The following is an 11,425-nucleotide window of genomic DNA, read 5'->3' on the forward strand; positions in this document are numbered from 1 at the left end:
CCAATCCACGTCTACGAGCATAGCATGGCACTTATAAGCATAACGTAATAGTAACTCCCAAGGTTTGAATGCAGGGCAATAGGTTCCTACCTCATCAACTACTTCCCAATACCCTCAATTTAATTAGATCCTAATCATGCAATGTTTGAGGGTGAAGCTAATGCATAAAAACTGGGTATGAAGGGGGATATGATCAAAGTGTGAACTTGCCTTGCTGATGATCCGCAAAACCTAGAGATTCGAAGTAACAAGCGGCGCACTCCAGGTATTCTACCGCAGACAAACAAACAAGCATACAATAAGTACTCATCTAATGCACATGTAAAACTCAAATAAGAGATCTAACCAGAAGGTTCAACTTAAGAACTCCGGTTGGCAAAAGAAAAATCAAATCGAACGAAGCAACGAAAGACGAACGGCGAAAGAAAACAACTTCGTTCTAGTAATCTAGATCTAGGGCAAATTTTACAGTAGCAAAATCTTGTTTAAGTTGGTTAAATGGTTAGAGGGTTTCGAGACGAAACTCTAGGCGCTTGATTCGCCTGATTCCGATAAACGAGCAAAAAGTTATACTAAAATGAAAATCGGATCAGGAATCACGATCAGAAAAATCGCGGATTTAATCTGAGAAAAAGAAAAATGACGAACGCCGATTTTTTTTCGGCACGGAAAACGAGGCGCGACGAACCTCGGGCGGCGGAATCGTCGGCGGCGGCTCCGGCGGCGCGCGCGGATCGAGGTGGTGTTGATGGGCTGGGGCGGCTCGGGACGGCGCTATTTAAAGGCTGCCCCCGGGCGGTGTCCTGCTCGGGTACGGCCCGAAGTGGGTTCGTTTTTTTAATTATTCCGCTTGGAAGAAAAATAAAAAGAAATACTAAACGGACTCCAAAAATTCCGAAATAAATTTTCACGGGTTTCTAAAATCAAGCCTCACAAGGTGAACATTTATTTGGGACCTAAATGCAATTTTGAAAAACGCACATTTTTCCTAAATTCAAATAAAACACCGAAAAACTCCGAAATAAAATCTTATTTGATTTTATTATTAAATCCTCAATATTTCTTTATTTTGGGAAAGTCATTTTATTCCCTCTCTCATATTTTCGTAATAGAAATAATTGATGATAAAATAAATAAAATCAAATGATCCTATTATCAAAATTTGAGAAAACTCAAATATGAAAATAACGAAAGCCCCAACTCTCTCCGTGGGTCATTGAGTTGCGTAGAATTTCTAGGATCAACCAAAATGCAAAATGAAAGTTTGGGAAAGTCCTTTTATTCCCTCTCATTTAACTTTCAAAAAGTTTCAAAATTCACTCACTTTCAGTCAATCAATCAAACAATCAATCAAACCTATCTAATTATTATAACATTCCAAAATTTAGAATTTTGGGATGTTACAACCAGCTTACTGCCCCACCATTCAAAATATACACATATCTGGTTTGTGACTTAGAGTCATCCAGATCTGTGTCGAAGCTAGCATCGACATAACCCTTTACGACGAGCTCTTCATCACCTCCATAAATGAGAAACATTTCCTTGGTCCTTTTCACGTACTTCAGGATATTCTTGACCGCTGTCTAGTGTTCCATGCCGGGATTACTTTGGTACCTCCCTACCAAACTTATGGCAAGGTTTACATCAGGTCTGGTAGACAACATAGCATACATGATAGACCCTATGGCCGAGGCACAGGGGACGACACTCATCTTTTCTCTATCTTCTGCCGTGGTCGGGCATTGAGCCGTGCTCAATCTCGTACCTTGCAATACAGGCAAGAACCCCTTCTTTGACTGATCCATTTTGAACTTCTTCAATACCTTGTCAAGCTACGTACTCTATGAAAGACCAATGAGGCGTCTCGATCTATCTCTATAGATCTTGATGCCTAATATATAAGCAGCTTCTCCAAGGTCCTTCATTGAAAAACACTTGTTCAAGTAGGCCTTTATGCTCTCCAATAATTCTATATCATTTCCCATCAACAGTATGTCATCCACATACAATATGAGAAATGCTACAGAGCTCCCACTCACTTTCTTGTAAATGCAGGCTTCTCCATAAGTCTGCATAAACCCAAACGCTTTGATCATCTCATCAAAACGAATGTTCCAACTCCGAGATGCTTGCACCAGCCCATAAATCGAGTGTTGGAGCTTGCACACCTTGTCAGCATTCTTAGGATCGACAAAACCTTCTGGCTGCATCATATACAATTCCTCCTTAAGGAAACCATTAAGTAATGCCGTTTTGACATCCATCTACCATATCTCATAATCATAGAATGCGGCAATTGCTAACATGATACAGACGGACTTTGTTAGGACCCCGACTCGATGTCACATCGATCTAGCTGGTAACACCTCATATCACTTTGCGACCTCACGCACGGTATCCCCACGGGTGTCGTCTTACCCTTTTCCCGGGACCGTTTGCGCCTTTTGGCTCACGTATATGATAGTGTCGCTAGCATCCATATGATAAAGAGCCCTGGCTGACATGACTAGTCGTAAACCCAAAGTGGCACAGACTTACAGGGACAGGCATCCATGACCCAGCTTCGAACGTGTCGGTCATCAGCAAGTGGGTCCGGGCTGTAGCACTGGGCTAGCAGGACTCCGGTAAACCGGGCTGTAGCGGGCTAACAGGACTCCGGTACTCAAAGCGTGACATTTCCCCGAAGGGACAGACACAGGAACAAAGAAGGACACATGCCGGCCAGCCTAAGTGTTCCAGAGCAGTAGCAAGCTACCATGGCTCAGCGGTAACACTAGGAGACATTTCCCGGTAAGAGAGGCTACTAAAGATAAACAACTAGATAGTCAGATCCCACACATACCAAGCATTTCAATCATACACACAGTATGCTCGATATGTGCAAATACAACGAAGCATCACAACATGACTCTACGACACAAGTACTTTATTTAAGGCTCAGTGAGCCATACATAACATACACACAAAGGTACGGGTCTCACGACCCAACATACAAGTCATACAATCATACAAGCCAACAGCGGAAGTAACTTGTCTGAGTACAGACAACTAGTAAAATAAAAGAGGCTTGGAAAGCCTGGCTATACTATGTGGTCCTTCACAAGCTCAGGGTCACCACCTGGGTCTTTAGCCTACTCGTTGATGTCAACGTCTACATAGAACCCATCAGAAGGGGTTGCAGCGTCTTCTGTAAAAATGTAGATTATAGCAACATGAGTACAAAGGTACTCAGCAAGACTTACAACAGATCCTACATACATGCATAGTATCAAGAAGGGTTGGTGGAGTTATTGCAGCAAGCCAGCTTTGACTCTTGGCTAGACTATCCTACGATACTCCATCTTGAAATAGTTTTGCGCACACGAGTCCACTATTCACCACTTCAATACACTACCGAGGATCCACCTCCGTCTTCCTACGGAAGAGCCATCCTCGGCACTCACACTTATCTTGAGGCTTTTATCAGTTTCCATTTACTTGTCTATGAACTGTATAGGCAACCAAGTAGTCCTTTACCGCGGACGCGGCTATTCGAATAGATCATGTTAACCCTGCAGGGGTGTACTTCTTCATACATGTTTCCACCACTTAGCGTCTGCACATGACATGTGCTCGGCAGACTTCAAGCGAAAGCCGACGTGGGTGTAGACCACGACCTACCTAAACACTTAAGCCTCTAGTCCAGGTTTATCGCCTATTCAGGTTCCATCCGCAGGGAGTCCGGCCGAGGTTTCCCATACGGCCCCGAACGATGTGAACAGGGTTCCCGAGATACCTAACGGGTATTCGGTACACCCGGCCACGTACCTACCGCATCACAGCCCACCCCTACGGTCAGCGCTGTCCACGGCCTCCAGTAGGCTACAAACACCAGAAACTACTTGCAACTCCTGGACAGAGAACTAGGGTGAATAAGAAGTCGAGAGGGTCCATTGGTTTCGGGCCCAATGCATGGTAGTAGCTGATTCTTAAATCACACATACAGATCTCAGTGCTTAAGGTCGGCTTCAATGAAACAACCCACCATGTACTCCTACATGGCCTCTCATCGATACCTTTACCAAATCGTGTTCACCACACCACTCTCATTACCGACATAATCATTTCACTCTAGCCCATCACCCAGATGAACCAGACCTGACACAACTCTAAGCATAGCAGGCATAGCAAGGTAGGAACAATACATACATATGGCTCAATCAACTCCTACACATGCTAGTGGGTTTCATCTAGTTACTGTGGCAATGACAGGTCATGCAGAGGAAATGGGTTCAACTACCATAGCACACAGCAGTTTGAATCGCGTTGTCTTAATGCAGTAAAGGAGAGCAGGAGCGAGAACATGGGATTGTATCGATATGATCAAATGGTTGTTGCTTGCCTGATGGTTCGTTGCACGGATACGATTCTTCGCTAGGGTAATCAGGGTACTCTTCGGGGACGGAACCTGCCGCAGAGAACACCGATACACAACATTACCAAACAATATGCAACAATATGATGCATGCATGAAACATGGCAATATGAGTGTGTTGGGCTAATGCAACTAAAACCAGAAGTGTTTGAACAAATTTGAATCAAAGATTCAAATTTCAAATTCAAATATGGCCTTTTAAAGTGCTTTTCCTTGTTCTGATTAAAACATCAATTTAACTTGTTTGATCATGCATGAAAATAGTACAGATGGATAGATTGGATTTTTCTGATCATTTTTCATATATAATTTGTCCAATTTGGAGTTACAGAATAAAAGTTATGAATTTTTGAAGTTTAATTAATATTCTGGAATTTCCTGATTTAATTTAAATCCAGAAATATCATTAACTGCGTCAGCCTGACGTCACAATGACATCAGCAGGTCAACAGGGCTGGCTCGGGTCAAACCTGACGTGTGGGGTCCACACGTCAGTGACACAGGGCTAATCCCGCGTTGACCCGGGCTGGTTAGCTTTGACTAGGCCCTGGGGCCCACTTGTCAGCGTCAGTAGGTGGTGGGTTAGTGGCTAATTAACTAGGCCACGTCAGCTCGCCGGAGTTCTGGCCGGCGGCGACCATCAGTGCGGCGGCGATAGTGGTTTTGGTCGTTTCGGCCACCAAATGAACCGCGGAGGCCACCGGAGTGAAGCTGAGGACGGCCCGCGGTTCTTGGCGGAGTCCGTTGGGGTCGGGGTGGCCGGAGTCGACGGCGGCGAGCTCGGTTGCGGCCGCCGGGGTTCGGTCGTGCACGGGAACGGTGTTGCAGGGCGTTAGGGGGGGTGTTTGAGCGTGCTACGTGCTCCTAGTGAGATGTGGAGCACGATGGCGTGCTCGGTTGGGCGCTACGGCGATCGTGGCCACGACGGCGACATCGCCGGCGGCGTGAAGCTTTCGGCCGCGGTGGGGCTAGGGCCTAGGGGTCGGGAGAGAGCAAGGAAGAAGGGGGAAACGGTGGCGTAGCTCACCGCGGTTGCAGTGGGCGTCGAAACGGGCTCGGGGACGCGCTGGAGACGGCGAACTCGTCGGCGACGGTGATCGGAGCCCGAAGAGGGGAACGGCGACGTGGCGGCGATGCAGGGCTTCCGGGGACCCGTGGAGCGGTGGGGAGGAAGAGGGAGTCGAGGCGGAGCTTCTGAGCTTGTCGGGGGAGCGAGGGGTGGTCGGAGGTAGTGGCTAAGGCGAACGGCGGCGACGGTGGTGTTCGGCCGTGTGAGCGAGAGCGCGAGGGAGAGGAAGGAGAGAGCCAGGGAGAGTGAGAGAGAGCAGGGGGATCGGGACGGGCTGCGGACGTCGTCCACGCGGCTAGGAGGGCGTCGGCAAGCAGGAGGTGGCCGCGCGGCCGCGCGCGCGAGCACGCAGCAGCTTCGGGGCGTGGGGAGGAAGACGACGGGGAGCTACAGTGCTGGGCTGGGTCGGCTGCTGGCTGGGCCGGCCGACTGGCTGGGCCGCACAGGTAAGTCTTCCCCTTTTCTTCTCTGTTTTCTGTTTTTATTTAATATATATGCAACTTTGTTGAATTAAATAAAATACCTAGGCAACTCCAAAAATCACCAAACTACTCCTGGCTCATAGTTGGATTATTTCCAACATGAAACATTTTAGTTTGGAGATACTTGAGCATTTAAATATTTTATATTATTTTAAATGCCCAAATTCAAATAGTTATGATTTAATTCAAAAACCCTAGGATGGCCTAGGAAAATGTGCACCACTTTTGGCAGAGGTTCTGAACCAAGGCAAAAATGATGGGCATTTTAGAAGGGCATTTCAGGTTCATTGAAAATTATTTTAGTAAACCCTAGTTGGTTTCAGAGGGGACTGGGGGTTCTGTCATCCCCATTTCAAGTTTCTGATGAATGAGTAAACATGATGCAACACTCTAATGCATGACTAGCTAGGGTGTGACAACTCACCCCCACTCAAAAGAATCTCGTCCCGAGATTTGGGTTCCTCCGCGAAGAAGGCGGGGTATTCAAGTCGAAGACGATCCTCCCTTTCCCAAGTTGCTTCATCTTCAGAATGGTGCGACCATTGAACCTTGAGAAACTTGATATTATGACGTCGCGTGGTACGTTCGGCTTGATCGAGGATACAAATGGGGTACTCTCGATATGTAAGATTATCTTGGAGATCAAGCGTTTCGTGGTCCACTTCACGGATAGGATCCGAGAAGCAACGCCTGAGCTGAGAAACGTGGAAGACATCGTGAACTCTGGAGAGGTGCGGAGGTAGTTCCAATTGGTAGGCAACTTCTCCTCGTTTGGCAAGAATGCGAAAAGGTCCAATGTAACGAGGAGCCAATTTGCCTTTGATACCGAAACGATGGGTTCCCTTCAGGGGGGTGACCCGAAGATAATCCTTCTCGTCAACCTCGAAAGTCATAGCCTTATGTTTTCGGTCATATTGACTCTTTTGACGAGATTGGGCTGTTTTCAACTTTTCACGAACGATACGAACTTGTTCTTCTGCTTCCTGAATCATATCCGGGCCAAAGAATTGTCTTTCCCCGGTCTCTGACCAGTTAAGGGGTGTTCGACATCGTCGTCCATAGAGAACTTCAAAAGGGGCTTTACCCAAGCTAGATTGATAGCTGTTGTTGTAAGCGAATTCGGCAAATGGAAGGCACTTCTCCCAGTCCATTCCGAAAGAGATAACAGAGGCTCGAAGCATGTCTTCTAGAATTTGGTTGACGCGTTCCACTTGACCACTTGACTGAGGGTGGAAAGCGGTGCTAAAGGAGAGACGGGTTCCCATAGCATTTTGGAAACTTTCCCAAAATCGAGAGGTGAAAAGACTTCCTCGATCCGAATTGATTTCCAAAGGAACACCATGGAGAGACACTATCCGGGAGATGTATAAGTCTGCCAGCTGACTAGCGGTTATACTCTCACGAACAGGTAGGAAATGAGCTACTTTGGAAAGACGATCGACAACGACGAAAATAGCATTATTCCCTCTTTTGGTCCTGGGAAAACCGGTAATGAAATCCATACCAATTTTATCCCATTTCCATTCAGGAATAGCTAAGGGTTGAAGGGTGCCAGCAGGCCGTTGATGCTCTGCTTTTACACGACGACAGACGTCGCAATTTGCAATATACTGAGCAATCTCTCTCTTCATCCTAGTCCACCAGAACCTCTGGCGTAGGTCCTGATACATCTTAGTACTACCGGGATGAATGGTGAGAGGAGATTCATGGGCCTCCTTAAGGATTAATCGCCTTAGGTTGCGCACTTTGGGAACTACTAGTCGATTCCCGAAGTATACAACTCCTTGATCATTAACGGAGAAACAATTCGCAATTCCTTTCTGAATGTTTCTCTTGATGCGGGAGATTCCCGGATCTACCTTCTGTGTTTTGATGATTTGATCCGTAAGGGTAGGTTTTGCCACCAAAGTGGAGAGAAAACCTTGAGGTACAATGTGAAGGTTAAGCTTCCGAAATTCCTCATGGAGAAGCGGTTGACTTTGTTGTAACATCAGGTTGTTACAATAAGATTTACGACTTAGCGCATCAGCCATGATGTTGGCTTTCCCTGGGGTGTAGGTTATTCCTAAGTCGAAGTCTGTGATCAATTCAACCCAACGTCTTTGCCTGAGATTCAGATCCGGTTGGGTGAAGATGTACTTCAGACTTTGGTGATCAGTAAATATTTCGCAACGGTTACCGAGAAGGTAATGTCGCCAGGTCTTAAGTGCATAGACTACGGCTGCAAGCTCTAGATCATGAGTAGGATAATTCTCCTCATGTGGGTGCAATTGTCGTGAAGCGTAAGCAATTACGTGTCGATCTTGCATAAGAATGCAACCCAGTCCTTGTCGCGAGGCGTCGCAGTAGATAACAAAGTCCTTGGAGAAGTCTGGCGGTACCAGCACGGGAGCAGAGGTCAGGCGTCTTTTCAGTTCCTGAAAGCTGTGCTCACATTGTGGAGTCCATTCGAACTTCTTATCTTTCTTGAGGAGTTCGGTTAGAGGTTTAGCAACTTTGGAGAAGTTCTCGACAAAGCGACGGCAATAGCTCGCTAAGCCTAGAAAACTCCGAACTTGCTTGACCGATTCAGGTGGAGTCCAATCAAGGACGGCTTGAACTCGCTCAGGGTTAACAGCAATACCTTTACCAGATATTACATGACCCAGATAGGTCACTTCTGATAACCAGAATTCACATTTTGAAAATTTGGCATAAAGGCGATGCTCTCGAAGTTTCTTCAACACTAGCCTTAGATGTTCGGCATGTTCTTCCTCGTTCTTGGAGTAGATGAGTATATCATCGAGATAAACTACGACAAATTTATCCAAATACTCCATGAAGATTGAGTTCATTAACCGAGAAAAAGTGGCTGGAGCATTGGTTAATCCGAAGGACATGGCGGTGTACTCGTATTGGCCATAACGAGTAACAAAGGCCGTTTTAGGAATGTCCCCGTTTCTGATTTTGATTTGATGGTAGCCCAACCTCAAATCCATCTTAGAGAAGACTGAGGATCCAGCGAGCTGATCATACAGGTCGTTGATCCTGGGAAGTGGATATTTGTTTTTGATTGTGACCAAATTGACAGGTCGGTAATCTACAACCATCCGGTCCGTACCATCTTTCTTCTTGACGAATAGGACGGGGCAAGCCCACGGAGATGAGCTAGGTCGGATGAAACCCTTTTTCAAGGATTCATCGAGTTGTTTCTTAAGCTCGGCTAGTTCTAGAGGTGCCATTTTGTAAGGTCTTCTAGCAATCGGAACGGTTCCGGGGATGAGGTCTATTACGAACTCAACATCCCTGTCAGGTGGGACACCTGGCAATTCCTCTGGAAAGACATCCGGGAAGTCACGGACTACCGGAATGTCCTCAAGGTCTGGCAAAGGGTTGGCGTTAAGAGAATATAATTGTCGCTTGGCTATCCGAGTCAAAACATTGACTATCTTGCCCGAAGGGTGGGTGAGTTGAACAGTCCTAGAGAAGCAATCAATTTGGGCATGATGGGCTGACATCCAGTCCATACCCAGAATGATATTAATATCTGAAGATTTAAGGGCTATCAAAGACGCAAGGAAAACAAGTCTGTCGACTTGGATCTCATTTCCATAACTTACCCTAGAGGTCTGCCATCTAGACCCAGGGGTAGAGATTTCCATAGTGGATGGCAAGTCACAGAATGCAACGTTATGCAAACGAGCATAATTTTCAGATATAAAAGAATGAGAGGCTCCTGTATCGAAAAGAACAGATGCCGGGTGGCAATTAACAAGAAGCGTACCGAGAACGACGTTGGGATCCTCTTGAGCTTCTTCGGCAGAGACACAGTTGACATGGCCACGTGAAGCGGTGACCGGTTTGGCATGGAACACCTTCCCTGTCGGCTTGCCACGACCAACAGCTTTAGCAGATTGATTGGGGTTGGTCTGGGGACACTCACGCATATAATGACCAGATTCCCCACACTTGAAACAAGTCACGGAACTGGTACGTGGAGGAGCATTATTGGATGGACCCCCATAGGGCTTGGCTGGAGCAGACTGTTGAGCGGGGCGAGGCGCCTGGAAAGATGGCCTCGGTGTGAACCTGGGTGGCAGGGCGGTGTTGGGTACCCACACGCGGCGCTTCTGAGGACCAGCACCGGATGAGGAACCCGTGTCGCGTCCATGCTTGCGTGTTGCGTCATAGTCAGTCTGACCAGTTTCAGCACTGATGGCTTTGTTGACAAGTTTCGAAAAGGATGTGCACTCATGCAGACGGAGGTCGCGGCGAAGCTCAGGACTAAGGCCCTTACGGAACCTTGCTTGCTTCTTGGCGTCAGTAGAAACTTCCTCGGTTGCATATCGTGCAAGATTACCAAACTCCCTGCTATAGACATCCACAGAAAGTCGGCCTTGGGTGAAATTGCAAAATTCTTCACGCTTACGGTCCATGAGACCCTCCGGAATGTGATGTTCACGGAAATCCTCACTGAACTCAGCCCAAGTTGTGACATGGCCCGCTGGGCGCATAGCTCCATAATTCTCCCACCATAGACTGGCGGGGCCTTCAAGATGATATGCGGCAAAGGTGACCTTGTCAGCCTCAGCTACCAGTGCAGAACGCAGCTTGTGAGAGATACTGCGAAGCCAGTCATCAGCGTCGAGAGGCTCGACGGAGTGGTGGAACGTGGGTGGATGCAATTTGATAAAATCACTGAGGGACACCACGTTAGCCCTCTGACGATGTGCTGCGTTCTGTTCAATACGCTCCAACAAACGGTTTGTCTCCCGCTTGTTTCTCTCAGCTTCCATCATAACCTCGGCTAGTGAAGGAGGATGAGGCAGATGTTCATTCCTGGCTTCACTGCCTTCGGCCTGCTCTTGGGAAGCAGGATTAGCGCGCGTGTTGACCATCCTAGGTAGACAAGACAATGATTTAGTCAGGATGGTAAAATTCCGACATAGGGTACATAATGTAAGGAATAACTCGGAATGCAAGATGATCATCCGTATGACATGGTAGATACAGAAACTGCTTCTTTATTCCATCGTCATACACACCATACAGGTTTAGTACAAGACCAAGCAAAGTACTAATACGGTGAAAAGAGGATTACATCTCATCGGAGGCATTCCAAGCTCCTATACATTATTTTTCTACACCTCCGGAAGGAGTACAAACTAGGTCATATCCCACGAGACACGCAGGACAATAGACGACACAGCTAGTGCGAACTAGTGATACTACTACTAACTCAGACCGATCCGTAGTAGTCCTCGTAGAAATCACCTCCATAGCCTGGAAGCTCAACATGTTCATCCGGAAACAGACGATCTCGCGGAGCTTGTGGACCATAGGGGCTAGGATGAGGCCTTGGACCAACAAACGGTGGCCTGCGGGGACCGCGAGGTGGGGTGATGCCTCCTACATCACGCCAAACCATCACGTCTGGCAGAGCAGATCTCACAGGATAGAGATCGCGCATATCTGAAA

The sequence above is a fragment of the Triticum aestivum genome, chromosome 1A (genome assembly GCF_018294505.1).
Source record: "Triticum aestivum cultivar Chinese Spring chromosome 1A, IWGSC CS RefSeq v2.1, whole genome shotgun sequence".
NCBI lineage: Eukaryota > Viridiplantae > Streptophyta > Magnoliopsida > Poales > Poaceae > Triticum > Triticum aestivum.